Genomic DNA, 20,261 nt, shown 5'->3' on the forward strand with positions numbered 1-20,261 from the left:
TGTCGTGTTTACCTGTAACTTAGCTCGTCCTAAACAGTAAACTGTTGTTTACTTTTACCTTCTGCTGAATAAAATGGCCGTATTAGTTGGATTTAAAGCAAAACTCTACTTTTGTTGTTTAAATGATTATTATTGATCGACATCCGTCCAGTTGAGGGTAAAACGATGTTCCCAGACTTCTGGAGGTTTCTGCTGTTTATGGAAGCTGCTAGTGTTCAGAATAGTTCATGTAGAAATAGTAGGATAGAAAGCAGAGACTGCAGTTCATCCTGCTGTGTGTGTGTGTGTGTGTGTGTGTGTGTGTGTGTGTGTGTGTGTGTGTGTGTGTGTGTGTGTGTGTGTGTGTGTGTGTGTGTGTGTGTGTGTGAGAGAGCAGGATCTGTTTTTCCCTCCATCTGTCTCTTTTTCTTGGCACCGCCTCTCCATCTATAAACGACGTGTGTGTGTGTGTTTCTGTGTGTGTTTGTGTCGCAGCGAGAGGCAGCAGCTGTTTCTCTGCCAACCTCGTGACCGCCTCTCGGCCCCCGTCTTCAGTCGTCTATTTTCTCCCCGTCTCTTCTATAATAATTTGGTGGCTGGATCCCACCCCTGACGTTATTTCCCTGCACTGGGGAGGAGCCAACACACACACACACCCCTGTCTTCTGAAGCTGCCGGTCCACGGTTTTCCATATGGACTTAGGACCTCTCCGGCAGAGTGGCAGCAGGGTGGCGGGAGTCCAGCAGACTGACGTCAGCGAGATGTTTTCTGGCTGCAGCAGTGGTCAGGAAATAAAACGGGTTGTTCTGAACTGACTTTCTGCTCTAAATGTGTAAAATCTCATCAATACATTCTAGGTGGATTTCTTTGTGGGTTTCCTTTGTGTTTTAATCTGAGGAAGATGAGTTCAGCATGAGGTTAGGCGACTGAGGTGTGTTTAAAGGCACATTCGTTGCTCTTACACATGTGGACTTTTACAAGTAATATTTTTATCTGATTATTTTGATTTGTTTTTATTATTTTGCCTGCATTATAAATTTTCTGTCCGTGTCTTTTAAAGACAACTGATAGAAATTAGTCCCTTTAAACCCATCAGATCGCAGCTCAACGTGACCTGAAGAGACCAGTTTTATAAGCAACATGTAAACAGTAAGAGGGCCAGCTTTGTGCTGCTGGTCCAGTCTGTTGTATATCTGCTCGGGTCCAATAAACCAGCAGCAGGAGTTGGACTCTCTTCTCTGGGTGTGAATATTAACTCACTGTGACTCGACTACATAAAGCCTCCTTTGACGGGATCCGTACCGTCACATAGAGCAGCCTCTGTGTCGGAGGTTCCTCCAGCTGTTGGCCACACTGCCCCACTTATCTCCTCACAAACACACCGACATCAGGACAGGGCTCGCCGCCAGATTCAACCCAGGAGACCTGAGAGGAGTTCTGTTCAGGATTCCTGATGCGTTCAGGACCGCCTCATCCAGCGTGCAGACACGATACGTTAAGGACCGCCTCATCCAGCGTGCAGACACGATGCGTTCAGGACCGCCTCATCCAGCGTGCAGACACGATGCGTTCAGGACCGCCTCATCCAGCGTGCAGACACGATACGTTAAGGACCGCCTCATCCAGCGTGCGGACACGATACGTTAAGGACCGCCTCATCCAGCGTGCAGACACGATACGTTAAGGACCGCCTCATCCAGCGTGCGGACACGATACGTTAAGGACCGCCTCATCCAGCGTGCAGACACGATACGTTAAGGACCGCCTCATCCAGCGTGCAGACACGATGCGTTCAGGACCGCCTCATCCAGCGTGCAGACACGATACGTTCAGGACCGCCTCATCCAGCGTGCAGACACGATGCGTTAAGGACCGCCTCATCCAGCGTGCGGACACGATACGTTAAGGACCGCCTCATCCAGCGTGCAGACACGATGCGTTCAGGACCGCCTCATCCAGCGTGCAGACACGATACGTTAAGGACCGCCTCATCCAGCGTGCGGACACGATGCATTCAGGACCGCCTCATCCAGCGTGCAGACACGATACGTTAAGGACCGCCTCATCCAGCGTGCAGACACGATGCGTTCAGGACCGCCTCATCCAGCGTGCGGACACGATGCGTTCAGGACCGCCTCATCCAGCGTGCGGACACGATGCGTTCAGGGCCGCCTCATCCAGCGTGCAGACACGATGCATTCAGGACCGCCTCATCCAGCGTGCAGACACGATACGTTAAGGACCGCCTCATCCAGCGTGCGGACACGATGCGTTCAGGACCGCCTCATCCAGCGTGCAGACACGATGCGTTAAGGACCGCCTCATCCAGCGTGCGGACACGATGCGTTCAGGACCGCCTCATCCAGCGTGCAGACACGATACGTTCAGGACCGCCTCATCCAGCGTGCAGACACGATACGTTCAGGACCGCCTCATCCAGCGTGCGGACACGATGCGTTCAGGACCGCCTCATCCAGCGTGCAGACACGATGCGTTAAGGACCGCCTCAGTCAGCGTGCAGACACGATGCGTTAAGGACCGCCTCATCCAGCGTGCGGACACGATGCGTTAAGGACCGCCTCATCCAGCGTGCGGACACGATGCGTTCAGGACCGCCTCATCCAGCGTGCAGACACGATACGTTAAGGACCGCCTCATCCAGCGTGCAGACACGATGCGTTCAGGACCGCCTCATCCAGCGTGCAGACACGATACGTTAAGGACCGCCTCATCCAGCGTGCAGACACGATGCGTTAAGGACCGCCTCATCCAGCGTGCGGACACGATGCGTTCAGGACCGCCTCATCCAGCGTGCAGACACGATGCGTTCAGGACCGCCTCATCCAGCGTGCGGACACGATGCATTCAGGACCGCCTCATCCAGCGTGCAGACACGATGCGTTCAGGACCGCCTCATCCAGCGTGCGGACACGATGCATTCAGGGCCGCCTCATCCAGCGTGCGGACACGATGCGTTCAGGACCGCCTCATCCAGCGTGCGGACACGATGCGTTCAGGACCGCCTCATCCAGCGTGCAGACACGTTGCGTTCAGGGCCGCCTCATCCAGCGTGCGGACACGTTGCGTTCAGGGCCGCCTCATCCAGCGTGCGGACACGATGCGTTCAGGACCGCCTCATCCAGCGTGCGGACACGATGCGTTCAGGACCGCCTCATCCAGCGTGCAGACACGATGCGTTCAGGACCGCCTCATCCAGCGTGCAGACACGATGCGTTAAGGACCGCCTCATCCAGCGTGCGGACACGATGCGTTCAGGGCCGCCTCATCCAGCGTGCAGACACGATGCATTCAGGACCGCCTCATCCAGCGTGCAGACACGATACGTTAAGGACCGCCTCATCCAGCGTGCGGACACGATGCGTTCAGGACCGCCTCATCCAGCGTGCAGACACGATGCGTTAAGGACCGCCTCATCCAGCGTGCGGACACGATGCGTTAAGGACCGCCTCATCCAGCGTGCGGACACGATGCGTTCAGGGCCGCCTCATCCAGCGTGCGGACACGATGCGTTCAGGGCCGCCTCATCCAGCGTGCAGACACGATGCGTTCAGGACCGCCTCATCCAGCGTGCGGACACGATGCGTTCAGGGCCGCCTCATCCAGCGTGCAGACACGTTGCGTTCAGGGCCGCCTCATCCAGCGTGCAGACACGTTGCGTTCAGGGCCGCCTCATCCAGCGTGCGGACACGATGCGTTCAGGGCCGCCTCAGTCAGCGTGCAGACACGATACGTTAAGGACCGCCTCATCCAGCGTGCAGACACGTTGCGTTCAGGGCCGCCTCATCCAGCGTGCGGACACGTTGCGTTCAGGACCGCCTCAGTCAGCGTGCGGACACGATGCGTTCAGGACCGCCTCATCCAGCGTGCAGACACGATACGTTAAGGACCGCCTCATCCAGCGTGCAGACACGATGCGTTCAGGACCGCCTCATCCAGCGTGCGGACACGTTGCGTTCAGGGCCGCCTCATCCAGCGTGCAGACACGATGCGTTCAGGACCGCCTCATCCAGCGTGCGGACACGATGCGTTCAGGACCGCCTCATCCAGCGTGCAGACACGATGCGTTAAGGACCGCCTCATCCAGCGTGCGGACACGATGCGTTCAGGACCGCCTCATCCAGCGTGCGGACACGATGCGTTCAGGACCGCCTCATCCAGCGTGCGGACACGATGCGTTCAGGACCGCCTCATCCAGCGTGCGGACACGATGCGTTCAGGACCGCCTCATCCAGCGTGCGGACACGATGCGTTCAGGACCGCCTCATCCAGCGTGCGGACACGATGCGTTCAGGGCCGCCTCATCCAGCGTGCGGACACGATGCGTTCAGGGCCGCCTCATCCAGCGTGCAGACACGATGCGTTCAGGACCGCCTCATCCAGCGTGCGGACACGATGCGTTCAGGGCCGCCTCATCCAGCGTGCGGACACGATGCGTTCAGGGCCGCCTCAGTCAGCATGCAGACACGATGCGTTCAGGACCGCCTCATCCAGCGTGCGGACACGATGCGTTCAGGGCCGCCTCATCCAGCGTGCGGACACGATGCGTTCAGGGCCGCCTCATCCAGCGTGCAGACACGATGCGTTCAGGACCGCCTCATCCAGCGTGCGGACACGATGCGTTCAGGGCCGCCTCATCCAGCGTGCGGACACGATGCGTTCAGGGCCGCCTCATCCAGCGTGCGGACACGATGCGTTCAGGGCCGCCTCATCCAGCGTGCAGACACGATGCATTCAGGACCGCCTCATCCAGCGTGCGGACACGATACGTTAAGGGCCGCCTCATCCAGCGTGCGGACACGATACGTTAAGGACCGCCTCATCCAGCGTGCAGACACGATGCATTCAGGACCGCCTCATCCAGCGTGCGGACACGATGCGTTCAGGGCCGCCTCATCCAGCGTGCGGACACGATACGTTAAGGACCGCCTCATCCAGCGTGCAGACACGATGCATTCAGGACCGCCTCAGTCAGCATGCAGACACGTTGCGTTCAGGACCGCCTCATCCAGCGTGCGGACACGATGCGTTCAGGACCGCCTCATCCAGCGTGCAGACACGATACGTTAAGGACCGCCTCATCCAGCGTGCAGACACGATGCATTCAGGACCGCCTCAGTCAGCATGCAGACACGTTGCGTTCAGGGCCGCCTCATCCAGCGTGCGGACACGATGCGTTAAGGACCGCCTCATCCAGCGTGCGGACACGATGCGTTAAGGACCGCCTCATCCAGCGTGCAGACACGATGCGTTAAGGACCGCCTCATCCAGCGTGCGGACACGATGCATTCAGGACCGCCTCATCCAGCGTGCGGACACGATGCGTTCAGGACCGCCTCATCCAGCGTGCAGACACGATACGTTAAGGACCGCCTCATCCAGCGTGCAGACACGATGCGTTAAGGACCGCCTCATCCAGCGTGCGGACACGATGCGTTCAGGACCGCCTCAGTCAGCGTGCGGACACGTTGCGTTCAGGGCCGCCTCATCCAGCGTGCAGACACGATGCATTCAGGACCGCCTCAGTCAGCATGCAGACACGATGCGTTCAGGACCGCCTCATCCAGCGTGCGGACACGATGCGTTCAGGGCCGCCTCATCCAGCGTGCGGACACGATGCGTTCAGGGCCGCCTCATCCAGCGTGCGGACACGATGCGTTCAGGGCCGCCTCATCCAGCGTGCGGACACGATGCGTTCAGGGCCGCCTCATCCAGCGTGCGGACACGATGCGTTCAGGGCCGCCTCATCCAGCGTGCGGACACGATGCGTTCAGGACCGCCTCATCCAGCGTGCGGACACGATGCGTTCAGGACCGCCTCATCCAGCGTGCAGACACGATGCATTCAGGACCGCCTCATCCAGCGTGCGGACACGATACGTTAAGGGCCGCCTCATCCAGCGTGCAGACACGATACGTTAAGGACCGCCTCATCCAGCGTGCAGACACGATGCATTCAGGACCGCCTCATCCAGCGTGCAGACACGATACGTTCAGGGCCGCCTCAGTCAGCGTGCAGACACGTTGCGTTCAGGGCCGCCTCATCCAGCGTGCGGACACGTTGCGTTCAGGGCCGCCTCATCCAGCGTGCAGACACGATACGTTAAGGACCGCCTCATCCAGCGTGCAGACACGATGCATTCAGGACCGCCTCATCCAGCGTGCAGACACGATGCGTTCAGGGCCGCCTCAGTCAGCGTGCAGACACGTTGCGTTCAGGGCCGCCTCATCCAGCGTGCAGACACGATGCGTTCAGGACCGCCTCATCCAGCGTGCGGACACGATGCGTTCAGGGCCGCCTCATCCAGCGTGCGGACACGATGCGTTCAGGGCCGCCTCATCCAGCGTGCGGACACGATGCGTTCAGGGCCGCCTCATCCAGCGTGCGGACACGATGCATTCAGGACCGCCTCATCCAGCGTGCGGACACGATTCGTTAAGGGCCGCCTCATCCAGCGTGCAGACACGATACGTTAAGGACCGCCTCATCCAGCGTGCAGACACGATGCATTCAGGACCGCCTCATCCAGCGTGCAGACACGATACGTTCAGGGCCGCCTCAGTCAGCGTGCAGACACGTTGCGTTCAGGGCCGCCTCATCCAGCGTGCGGACACGTTGCGTTCAGGGCCGCCTCATCCAGCGTGCAGACACGATACGTTAAGGACCGCCTCATCCAGCGTGCAGACACGATGCATTCAGGACCGCCTCATCCAGCGTGCAGACACGATGCGTTCAGGGCCGCCTCATCCAGCGTGCAGACACGATGCGTTCAGGACCGCCTCATCCAGCGTGCAGACACGATGCGTTCAGGGCCGCCTCATCCAGCGTGCGGACACGATGCGTTCAGGACCGCCTCATCCAGCGTGCGGACACGATGCGTTCAGGGCCGCCTCATCCAGCGTGCGGACACGATGCGTTCAGGGCCGCCTCATCCAGCGTGCGGACACGATGCGTTCAGGGCCGCCTCATCCAGCGTGCGGACACGATGCGTTCAGGGCCGCCTCATCCAGCGTGCGGACACGATGCGTTCAGGGCCGCCTCATCCAGCGTGCGGACACGATGCGTTCAGGGCCGCCTCATCCAGCGTGCGGACACGATGCGTTCAGGGCCGCCTCATCCAGCGTGCGGACACGATGCGTTCAGGGCCGCCTCATCCAGCGTGCGGACACGATGCGTTCAGGGCCGCCTCATCCAGCGTGCGGACACGATGCGTTCAGGGCCGCCTCATCCAGCGTGCGGACACGATGCGTTCAGGGCCGCCTCATCCAGCGTGCGGACACGATGCGTTCAGGGCCGCCTCATCCAGCGTGCGGACACGATGCGTTCAGGGCCGCCTCATCCAGCGTGCGGACACGATGCGTTCAGGGCCGCCTCATCCAGCGTGCGGACACGATGCGTTCAGGGCCGCCTCATCCAGCGTGCGGACACGATGCGTTCAGGGCCGCCTCATCCAGCGTGCGGACACGATGCGTTCAGGGCCGCCTCATCCAGCGTGCGGACACGTTGCGTTCAGGGCCGCCTCATCCAGCGTGCGGACACGTTGCGTTCAGGGCCGCCTCATCCAGCGTGCGGACACGTTGCGTTCAGGGCCGCCTCATCCAGCGTGCGGACACGATGCGTTCAGGGCCGCCTCATCCAGCGTGCGGACACGATGCGTTCAGGGCCGCCTCATCCAGCGTGCGGACACGATGCGTTCAGGGCCGCCTCATCCAGCGTGCGGACACGATGCGTTCAGGGCCGCCTCATCCAGCGTGCGGACACGATGCGTTCAGGACCGCCTCATCCAGCGTGCAGACACGATGCGTTCAGGACCGCCTCATCCAGCGTGCGGACACGATGCGTTCAGGGCCGCCTCAGTCAGCGTGCAGACACGATGCGTTCAGGGCCGCCTCATCCAGCGTGCAGACACGATGCGTTGAGGACCGCCATCTGAATTTCAGGTGGAATGGCTCAAAATCCAGCCTCCCGATCCCGACAGCTGGACTTAAATCTTTTACTGCAGCAGCTGAATCATGAAACACTCTTCTGAACTCCGGATGTGAAGTTTGATGTGACCCTGATGTCCCACGTGTCCTGTATTCTGACATACTTGTTCTTCGTTTGCCAGGTAGCCATGTTGTGACCTGTGCAGCGTCCAGACTACGTTTCCCATGGAGCCGTGCACAAACCTGCTGGCTGCTCATTGTGGCGTGGAGCCACCAGTCAGGTAGGAAAACCCTGGCTGAGGTCACACAGGAACAGAAAACCCTGGCTGAGGTCACACAGGGACAGAAAACCCTGGCTGAGGTCACACAGGAACAGAAAACCCTGGCTGAGGTCACACAGGAACAGAAAACCCTGGCTGAGGTCACACAGGGATAGAAAACCCTGGCTGAGGTCACACAGGGACAGAAAACCCTGGCTGAGGTCACACAGGAACAGAAAACCCTGGCTGAGGTCACACAGGGACAGAAAACCCTGGCTGAGGTCACACAGGGACAGAAAACCCTGGCTGAGGTCACACAGGGACAGAAAACCCTGGCTGAGGTCACACAGGGATAGAAAACCCTGGCTGAGGTCACACAGGAACAGAAAACCCTGGCTGAGGTCACACAGGAACAGAAAACCCTGGCTGAGGTCACACAGGGACAGAAAACCCTGGCTGAGGTCACACAGGAACAGAAAACCCTGGCTGAGGTCACACAGGGATAGAAAACCCTGGCTGAGGTCACACAGGGATAGAAAACCCTGGCTGAGGTCACACAGGGATAGAAAACCCTGGCTGAGGTCACACAGGGATAGAAAACCCTGGCTGAGGTCACACAGGGATAGAAAACCCTGGCTGAGGTCACACAGGAACAGAAAACCCTGGCTGAGGTCACACAGGAACAGAAAACCCTGGCTGAGGTCACACAGGGACAGAAAACCCTGGCTGAGGTCACACAGGGACAGAAAACCCTGGCTGAGGTCACACAGGGATAGAAAACCCTGGCTGAGGTCACACAGGGATAGAAAACCCTGGCTGAGGTCACACAGGGACAGAAAACCCTGGCTGAGGTCACACAGGAACAGAAAACCCTGGCTGAGGTCACACAGGGACAGAAAACCCTGGCTGAGGTCACACAGGGACAGAAAACCCTGGCTGAGGTCACACAGGAACAGAAAACCCTGGCTGAGGTCACACAGGGACAGAAAACCCTGGCTGAGGTCACACAGGGACAGAAAACCCTGGCTGAGGTCACACAGGGACAGAAAACCCTGGCTGAGGTCACACAGGAACAGAAAACCCTGGCTGAGGTCACACAGGGACAGAAAACCCTGGCTAAGGTCACACAGGGACAGAAAACCCTGGCTGAGGTCACACAGGAACAGAAAACCCTGGCTGAGGTCACACAGGGACAGACAACCCTGGCTGAGGTCACACAGGGACAGAAAACCCTGGCTGAGGTCACACAGGGACAGAAAACCCTGGCTGAGGTCACACAGGGACAGAAAACCCTGGCTGAGGTCACACAGGAACAGAAAACCCTGGCTGAGGTCACACAGGGACAGAAAACCCTGGCTGAGGTCACACAGGGACAGAAAACCCTGGCTGAGGTCACACAGGGACAGAAAACCCTGGCTGAGGTCACACAGGGACAGAAAACCCTGGCTGAGGTCACACAGGGACAGAAACATCACTCATTACTACCTGATTAGCATGCGCCCCTCCCCCCCTCCTCCTTCTGCTCTGAGGAGATTAACCTTTGACCCCAGGGCTAGAGGCAGAGCCGGCCAATAAGAAGGCCTTCTGGACTTTCATTGCATGCTCTGATTGGGTCATTGGAGCGGTCATATGTTCTGATGATTCGCTGCCGGCTGGTGGAGCAGGAAAAGCCTGAGGGGTTCTGTTGGGTTCCTGAGGTGAGGTCTGCTGGGTGGTGTGCAGAAGGTGTGGTGTGCAGAAGGTGAGGTCTGCCGGGTGGTGTGCAGAAGGTGAGGTCTGCCGGGTGGTGTGCAGAAGGTGAGGTCTGCCGGGTGGTGTGCAGAAGGTGAGGTCTGCCGGGTGGTGTGCAGAAGGTGAGGTCTGCTGGGTGGTGTGCAGAAGGTGAGGTCTGCTGGGTGGTGTGCAGAAGGTGAGGTCTGCCGGGTGGTGTGCAGAAGGTGAGGTCTGCCGGGTGGTGTGCAGAAGGTCCTGCTCTGCACACAGAAACTGGTTTGTGTTATCACCGACTGAAAGCTGAGTTAACTTCTGTTGAGTTCTTCGGTTCTCTGAGAGTTTCCAGGCTGGAGCAGAAGTCCTGAGGTGTTATGTGGTAGAACGAAATGAAAGTCTGGTTTCAGGCACCGCATGGCGGGCAACAAACTGACCTCATCACCGTGCGCTCTGTCCGTGCCTGTTTGGCTTTAATCAGGATGGCCACGATAACGGTAACCTATGAGATGACACATCCAGCAGTCCGTTGGCACAACGCCGTGCGTCCTGACGGGAGCGTACCTGCTCAGGGCTGCGTCTCATTGCTGATGTTGCACATGTGAATCAACGTGGATGTTCTGTTTCAGGTTGATGACTGGAAACCGTGTTTTTTGAAGGCAGTTCTCCCAGGAGTGTCAGCTGTAGGAACATGTTACAGGTCCAGATCAAGCGGCAACTTCCGGCGGTGAAAACTGAAGCCGATGCAGAAGTAACAAAACTGCAGTTCCACCTTCATCCACTAGGGGCTCAAAAACAGAGCAAATCCCCATAAACTCCCATGTTAAAAAGACCAACTTCACAGCAGAAATAAACATGTTTACAGCAGGAATAAACACGTTTACAACAGCAGTAAACATGTTTACAATAGGAATAAACACGTTTACAGCAGGAATAAACACGTTTACAGCAGGAGTAAACACGTTTACAGCAGGAATACCCATGTTTACAGCAGGAATACCCATGTTTACAGCAGGAATACCCATGTTTACAGCAGGAATAAACACGTTTACAGCGGGAGTAAACACGTTTACAGCAGGAGTACCCATGTTTACAGCAGGAGTAAACATGTTTACAGCGGGAGTACCCCTGTTTACAGCAGGAATAAACACGTTTTCAGCGGGAATACCATGTTTACAGCGGGAGTACCCATGTTTACAGCAGGAATAAACACGTTTACAGCAGGAATAAACACGTTTACAGCAGGAATAAACACGTTTACAGCAGGAGTGAACATGTTCACAGCAGGAATAAACACGTTTACAGCGGGAATAAACACGTTTACAGCGGGAGTAAACACGTTTACAGCAGAAATAAACATGTTTACAGCGGGAATAAACACGTTTACAGCGGGAGTAAACACGTTTACAGCAGGAATAAACACGTTTACAGCGGGAATAAACACGTTTACAGCGGGAGTAAACACGTTTACAGCAGAAATAAACATGTTTACAGCGGGAATAAACACGTTTACAGCAGGAGTAAACACATTTACAGCGGGAATACCCATGTTTACAGCGGGAGTACCCATGCTTACAGCAGGAATAAACACGTTTACCGCAGAAATAAACATGTTTACAGCGGTAGTAAACATGTTCACAGCAGGAATAAACACGTTTACAGCGGGAGTAAACACGTTTACAGCAGGAATAAACACGTTTACAGCGGGAATAAACACGTTTACAGCGGGAGTAAACACGTTTACAGCAGAAATAAACATGTTTACAGCGGGAATAAACACGTTTACAGCAGGAGTAAACACATTTACAGCGGGAATACCCATGTTTACAGCGGGAGTACCCATGCTTACAGCAGGAATAAACACGTTTACCGCAGAAATAAACATGTTTACAGCGGTAGTAAACATGTTCACAGCAGGAATAAACACGTTTACAGCGGGAGTAAACACGTTTACAGCAGGAATAAACACGTTTACAGCGGGAATAAACACGTTTACAGCGGGAGTAAACACGTTTACAGCAGAAATAAACATGTTTACAGCGGGAATAAACACGTTTACAGCAGGAGTAAACACATTTACAGCGGGAATACCCATGTTTACAGCGGGAGTACCCATGCTTACAGCAGGAATAAACACGTTTACCGCAGAAATAAACATGTTTACAGCGGTAGTAAACATGTTCACAGCAGGAATAAACACGTTTACAGCAGCAATAAACATGTTTACAGCGGGAGTAAACATGTTTACAGCAGGAATAAACATGTTTACAGCAGGAATAAACATGTTTACAGCAGGAACAAACACGCTTACAGCAGCAGTAAACACGTTTACAGCGGGAATAAACACGTTTACAGACGGGTTTTCTAACGGATCACGTGTGAACTCGGTCTGCAGACATGTCAGCGCTGTTGGAGCAGTGAAACATCTAGAGCTGGAGAAGAAGCCTCGCCCCTCCCATCAGTGTGTTTTCATCTTTCTGTTTACATCCAACACACTCAGGACCACCTATAATGTTTCAGCCGTGCACAGCCTTGTGGCCTGGCCACAGTTTCCATGGCGATGCAGTGGCTGAAACCAGTCCAGTTTCTGCCTGGACCACCCACACAGGCACGAGACCAGGACCATATCTCCATCTACTGCGTTTTATGATGCGTTGAAGCTGAAAGTCTCAGAGTTCCAGTGTTCCCATTTTCCCCTCCTTCATACTGGGACGCTGCCGCAGAGAACCTTACTGGGAAATAGAAAGTGAGAATCTGGTGTGGACGGACAGCGAGCTGACATCAGGACAGATGACTGACAGGTTAAGAGGGCGGAGCTTCAGATTACATTTTTAACTGAATAATATTTCCATTAAATTAAATAATAAATATTTAATCTGTTAACCAACAGATTAAATAGAAACATAACAGTACAACATGGTATGCACTCACACAGCATAGTTAGTAAAGTCATGTTGTCCTTTAATGATGTTAAATTTTACCATTCCACCTCTGGTCCAGTCCAAACATGTCCCTTATACGAGACTATATAGATATAGACTACATAGATCATAGACTATGTAACTGTGTTCCATGGTGTTTAGAGGTAAGGTTGCCAAAACCGCAGGAGAAATCCTGACCTGTTTCAGCAGACTGGATGAGTCTCGTCTGCACATCCAGCTGAATGTTCTGTAGAAATTATAATATGTTGGCATTATAATTATTTTAGTTCAAATAGTCTCAAAATAACAACAATACTCACTTAGTGCAATATTGTCATCTATCGCAATCATTTCTGAGACAATTAATGGCATGGCAACATTTGTTACCATGACAGTATATGAAATATATAATAAATAAAATTCACTGGTATTTGTGTATTTTTGTGATATAAGATATATATTAATAAATTTATTTAATATTTAAATATATTTTATTTTTTTAATTCCCCTTTTTTACATTTAAATAAGTTAAATGTATTCAGTCACACTTTAAAAAATATTAGAATAAAATGTTGTTGAGTAAAATAGAAATTAAAATAAAAAAAGAATAAAAACTAAACTGGATTAAAAACCATAAAATAAAATGTTGTCCAGTGGGCATTCTGGCTGCTGACCGGCAACGTTAATCTAGACCTTTGAGACGGACCTGGACAGTGAGCTGTTGGACACACGGTAGTGGAACTTGTAGTGGTTGGTTATGTCCTGACTGGTTTGACTGGGAGCGCTGGTTCTCCTTACATGTGATTCTGAGTCTGTTTTTATGGTGAGTGTGTTTATTTACTGATTCAGCTCTGCGACAGTGACGGATGGATCCGTTTCTCCGGTGATTAGAGTGATTAAAAACTCCTCTATGGACCGACCCGTTTCCTGACTCTGTGACCAGGATGGCGTCTGTCTGTGAGGTGATGCTGCCCCTGGGGATTGTGAGTCATTTCTGCAGTTGTAACAGCTGTGAGGATAAAAAGTAAATGTTGGTAGTTTGCAGCACTACTCTCTTCTGCTGGACTGTAATGATGTTACAGCTCACTTACTGTGGACTGTTTACTGTTTACCACAGACTGTTTACTGTTTACTGCAGACTGTTTACTGTTTACCACAGACTGTTTACTGTTAACTGTTTACTGTTAACTGTTTACTGCAGACTGTTTACTGTTTACTGCAGACTGTTTACTGTTTACTACAGACTGTTTACTGCAGACTGTTAACTGTTTACTGTTTACTGCAGACTGTTTACTGTTTACTGCAGACTGTTTACTGTTTACTGCAGACTGTTAACTGTTTACTGTTTACTGCAGACTGTTTACTGTTTACTGCAGACTGTTTACTGTTTACTACAGACTGTTTACTGCAGACTGTTTACTGTTAACTGTTTACTGCAGACTGTTTACTGTTTACTACAGACTGTTTACTGCAGACTGTTAACTGTTTACTGTTTACTGCAGACTGTTTACTACAGACTGTTTACTGTTTACTGCAGACTGTTTACTGCAGACTGTTGACTGTTGACTGCAGACTGTTGACTGTTTACTACAGACTGTTTGCTGCAGACTGTTTACTGTTTACTGCAGACTATTTACTGTTTACTACAGACTGTTTACTGCAGACTGTTTACTGTTTACTGCAGACTGTTAACTGTTTACTGCAGACTGTTAACTGTTTACTGCAGACTGTTAACTGTTTACTACAGACTGTTTACTGTTTACTGTTTACTGCAGACTGTTTACTGTTTACTACAGACTGTTTACTGCAGACTGTTAACTGTTTACTGTTTACTGCAGACTGTTTACTGTTAACTGTTTACTGCAGACTGTTTACTGTTAACTGTTTACTGCAGACTGTTTACTGTTTACTACAGACTGTTTACTGCAGACTGTTTACTGTTTACCACAGACTGTTTACTGCAGACTGTTTACTGTTTACCACAGACTGTTTACTGTTAACTGTTAACTGTTTACTGCAGACTGTTTACTGTTTACTACAGACTGTTTACTGCAGACTGTTAACTGTTTACTGTTTACTGCAGACTGTTTACTGTTTACTGCAGACTGTTTACTGTTTACTGTTTACTGCAGACTGTTTACTGTTTACTGCAGACTGTTTACTGTTTACTGTTTACTGCAGACTGTTTACTGTTAACTGTTTACTGCAGACTGTTTACTGTTTACTACAGACTGTTTACTGCAGACTGTTAACTGTTTACTGTTTACTGCAGACTGTTTACTGTTTACTGCAGACTGTTTACTGTTTACTGCAGACTGTTAACTGTTTACTACAGACTGTTTACTGCAGACTGTTAACTGTTTACTGTTTACTGCAGACTGTTTACTACAGACTGTTTACTACAGACTGTTTACTGTTTACTGCAGACTGTTTACTGCAGACTGTTGACTGTTTACTGCAGACTGTTGACTGTTTACTGCAGACTGTTTACTGTTTACTACAGACTGTTTGCTGCAGACTGTTTACTGTTTACTGCAGACTGTTTGCTGCAGACTGTTTACTGTTTACTGCAGACTGTTTACTGCAGACTGTTTACTGTTTACTGCAGACTGTTAACTGTTTACTGCAGACTGTTTACTGTATACTACAGACTGTTTACTACAGACTGTTTACTGCAGACTGTTTACTGCAGACTGTTTACTGTTTACTGCAGACTGTTTACTGCAGACTGTTTACTGTTTACTGCAGACTGTTTACTGCAGACTGTTTACTGCAGACTGTTTACTGCACACTGCAGACTGTTTACTGTTTACTACAGACTGTTTACTGCAGACTGTTTACTGCAGACTGTTAACTGTTAACTGTTTACTGCAGACTGTTTACTGTTAACTGTTTACTGCAGACTGTTTACTGTTAACTGTTTACTGCAGACTGTTTACTGTTTACTACAGACTGTTTACTGCAGACTGTTAACTGTTTACTGTTTACTGTTAACTGTTTACTGCAGACTGTTTACTGTTAACTGTTTACTGCAGACTGTTTACTGTTTACTACAGACAGTTTACTGCAGACTGTTTACTGTTTACTGCAGACTGTTTGCTGCAGACTGTTTACTGTTTACTGCAGACTGTTTACTGTTTACTGCAGACTGTTAACTGTTTACTGTTTACTGTTAACTGTTTACTGCAGACTGTTTACTGTTAACTGTTTACTGCAGACTGTTTACTGTTTACTACAGACTGTTTACTGCAGACTGTTAACTGTTTACTGTTTACTGCAGACTGTTTACTGTTTACTGCAGACTGTTTGCTGCAGACTGTTTACTGTTTACTGCAGACTGTTTACTGTTTACTACAGACTGTTTACTGCAGACTGTTAACTGTTTACTGTTTACTGCAGACTGTTTACTGTTTACTGCAGACTGTTTGCTGCAGACTGTTTACTGTTTACTGCAGACTGTTTACTGTATACTACAGACTGTTTACTGTATACTACAGACTGTTTACTGTTTACTGCAGACTGTTTACTACAGACTGTTTACTGCAGACTGTTTACTGTTTACTGCAGACTGTTTACTGCAGACTGTTTACTGTTTACTGCAGACTGTTTACTGCACACTGCAGACTGTTTACTGTTTACTACAGACTGTTTACTGCAGACTGTTTACTGCAGACTGTTTACTGTTAACTGTTTACTGCAGACTGTTTACTGTTAACTGTTTACTGCAGACTGTTTACTGTTTACTACAGACTGTTTACTGCAGACTGTTAACTGTTTACTGTTTACTGTTAACTGTTTACTGCAGACTGTTTACTACAGACTGTTTACTGCAGACTGTTAACTGTTTACTGTTTACTGCAGACTGTTTACTGTTTACTGTTAACTGTTTACTGCAGACTGTTAACTGTTTACTGCAGACTGTTTACTGTTTACTACAGACTGTTTACTGCAGACTGTTAACTGTTTACTGTTTACTGCAGACTGTTTACTGTTTACTGCAGACTGTTTACTACAGACTGTTTACTGCAGACTGTTTACTGTTTACTGCAGACTGTTGACTGTTTACTGCAGACTGTTTACTGCAGACTGTTGACTGTTTACTACAGACTGTTTGCTGCAGACTGTTTACTGCAGACTGTTAACTGTTTACTACAGACTGTTTACTGTTTACTACAGACTGTTTACTGTTTACTGCAGACTGTTTACTGCAGACTGTTGACTGTTTACTGCAGACTGTTTACTGTTTACTACAGACTGTTTACTGTTTACTACAGACTGTTTACTGTATACTACAGACTGTTTACTGTTTACTACAGACTGTTTAGACTGTTTACTGTTTACTGCAGACTGTTTACTACAGACTGTTTACTGTTTACTGCAGACTGTTTACTGTTTACTACAGACTGTTTACTACAGACTGTTTACTGTTCACTGCAGACTGTTTACTGTTTACTACAGACTGTTTACTGCAGACTGTTAACTGTTTACTGTTTACTGCAGACTGTTTACTGTTTACTGTTTACTGCAGACTGTTTACTGTTAACTGTTTACTGTTAACTGTTTACTGCAGACTGTTTACTGTTTACTACAGACTGTTTACTGTTTACTACAGACTGTTTACTGCAGACTGTTAACTGTTTACTGTTTACTGCAGACTGTTTACTGTTTACTGTTAACTGTTTACTGCAGACTGTTTAATTTTTACTGCAGACTGTTTACTGTTTACTACAGACTGTTTACTGCAGACTGTTAACTGTTTACTGTTTACTGCAGACCGTTTACTGTTTACTGCAGACTGTTTACTACAGACTGTTTACTGCAGACTGTTTACTGCAGACTGTTTACTGTTTACTGCAGACTGTTCACTGTTTACTGCAGACTGTTTACTGCAGACTGTTTACTGTCTACTGCAGACTGTTGACTGTTTACTGCAGACTGTTTACTGCAGACTGTTGACTGTTTACTACAGACTGTTTGCTGCAGACTGTTTACTGTTTACTGCAGACTGTTTACTGTTTACTACAGACTGTTTACTGCAGACTGTTTACTGTTTACTACAGACTGTTTACTGTTTACTACAGACTGTTTACTGTTCACTACAGACTGTTTACTGTTTACTGCAGACTGTTTACTGTTTACTACAGACTGTTTACTGCAGACTGTTTACTGCAGACTGTTTACTGTTTACTACAGACTGTTTACTGTTTACTGCAGACTGTTTACTACAGACTGTTTACTGTTTACTACAGACTGTTTACTGCAGACTGTTTACTACAGACTGTTTACTGCAGACTGTTTGCTGTTTACTGCAGACTGTTTACTGTTTACTGCAGACTGTTTACTGCAGACTGTTTACTGTTTACTGCAGACTGTTTACTACAGACTGTTTACTGTTTACTGCAGACTGTTTACTACAGACTGTTTACTGCAGACTGTTTACTGCAGACTGTTAACTGTTTACTGCAGACTGTTAACTGTTTACTGCAGACTGTTTACTGTTTACTGCAGACTGTTTACTACAGACTGTTTACTGTTTACTACAGACTGTTTACTGCAGACAGTTTACTGCAGACTGTTTACTACAGACTGTTTACTGCAGACTGTTTACTGTTTACTGCAGACTGTTTACTGTTTACTGCAGACTGTTTTCTACAGACTGTTTACTGTTTACTGCAGACTGTTTACTGCAGACTGTTTACTGCAGACTGTTTGCTGTTTACTGCAGACTGTTTACTGCAGACTGTTTACTGCAGACTGTTTACTGTTTACTGCAGACTGTTTACTGTTTACTACAGATTGTTTGCTGCAGACTGTTTACTGTTTACTGCAGACTGTTCACTGTTTACTGTAGACTGTTTACTACAGACTGTTTACTGCAGACTGTTTGCTGTTTACTGCAGACTGTTTACTGCAGACTGTTTACTGTTTACTGCAGACTGTTTACTGCAGACTGTTTACTACAGACTGTTTACTGTTTACTGCAGACTGTTTACTGCAGACTGTTTACTACAGACTCTTTACTGTTTACTGCAGACTGTTTACTGTTTACTACAGATTGTTTGCTGCAGACTGTTTACTGTTTACTGCAGACTGTTCACTGTTTACTACAGACTGTGTGCTGCAGAACCAGTCTGTTTATTTCTCAGAGCATCAGGGTTGACTGACAAACCAACTACCAGTTTAACTCGATGGTCTTCACATCTGCTGGCTTTAGTCCCGGTGCTGAGCTGGAGAAAACCTCCTTAGTCGGGTTCATTTCATGTTCTTGGTATTTACGGGTCTCAGAGGTTGAATTCCCAGTGTCAGAAATGTGGTTTCTGTCTGAGAAAAAGACAGAAACACTGAAGGAAAACACTGTTTCCCCCTACCAGCAAGAGGATAACATCATGCCAGCACACACATAAACAGTCTCTTCGTTCAGCAATGTTTGACCGAAAACACACCCTCTTTCTGGGTTTGATAACTTGGGGTCTAAACTTTGATCAGCAGTTGTTTTTATGAGGACCGGAGGGCTGAAGAGGGTGGAATTGGGTCGTGTTGTTGAGGTGCATCATTTTTTAGATGATGAGACATAGTTTTATTTCTCTTCCTCTCTCTGCTTCTTTTAAGCTCTCTCGCCCACCTCTCTGTCATTTCAGCTGACCAAAGCCGAGTCTGAGTCTTTGCAGAACATGAACTTCACAGGTTTTCTTTCTACTTTTTCTTTCCCGTCGTGGTGATAAATCTGACCAATGTAGCGCAGCCGCCTCCAGCTGGAGGTGTACGTTGCCAGGTTGGTCGCCATTCAGCGTTCGCCCAAATCTCTAACTCCATCATAAATGGTTTCTCCGGTAACTGAGTAACGGCAAAAGGTTTCCAAACCCGACGTTACTGCTTGGAAATGGTTGTTTTTAACCTCATTTGCTGAATTTGCACATTTTCATGTAAACTTTTAGATTGTTATAAGTTATAAAAAGTTTTCACACTAAAAACCTCTTTTTTTTCTCTAACCGGTTTTATGTTTTTTGGGTTTAATTATTGGAAGTCCAGTCCATCAAAATGAGAAAAGACTGTAAAATGCTGGACAGACTGAAAGGTATCGCTGATGACTGTACCTGACCCTACACAGGCAATTGCTAAATTCACATTAACAACGTGATGATGTGAAAAACGTCACCAGAACCCGACCAGAACCATCATCTGGTCTATGACCAGAAAACACCCAACTTCCATCGAGGATCGTTCTGCTGGTTTACGTGTTGAATCTCAAACAATAAGAGCCGGTTTCTATTTGCTTCAGCTTCTGGATTTCTTATGATTTCTCGCCTCCAGCGCGCTGGATGAAGCAAGGCACTGCCACGGTCCGCGGTTCAGCTCCCTCTGCTTCCAAGCCAAACGGAAAAACCAGCATTTAAGATTAATTTTATGACTAAATGAAAGATGATGAAGAGGAGGATTAGCAGGAGAGAGG

At 49.6% G+C, this 20,261-nt stretch overlaps 1 protein-coding gene across 3 annotated transcripts in view; it reads left to right on the plus strand.

Annotated features, from left to right (window-relative positions):
• Positions 1–20,261, plus strand: part of LOC306762187 (bone morphogenetic protein receptor type-1A-like) — a 76,425-nt gene that overhangs the window by 20,938 nt on the left and 35,226 nt on the right. For 2 of the 3 annotated variants that reach the window (XM_079248605.1, XM_079248607.1), the window contains exon 2: positions 8,106–8,204. The gene's annotated coding sequence lies outside the window, so the exon portion shown is untranslated. Of the gene's footprint in view, positions 1–712; positions 764–8,105; positions 8,205–20,261 lie in introns of those variants that run through there. The other variant, XM_079248606.1, reaches the window with a different exon arrangement.

Source organism: Telmatherina bonti (genome assembly GCF_933228915.1).
Source record: "Telmatherina bonti genome assembly, chromosome: 11".
Lineage (NCBI taxonomy): Eukaryota > Metazoa > Chordata > Actinopteri > Atheriniformes > Telmatherinidae > Telmatherina > Telmatherina bonti.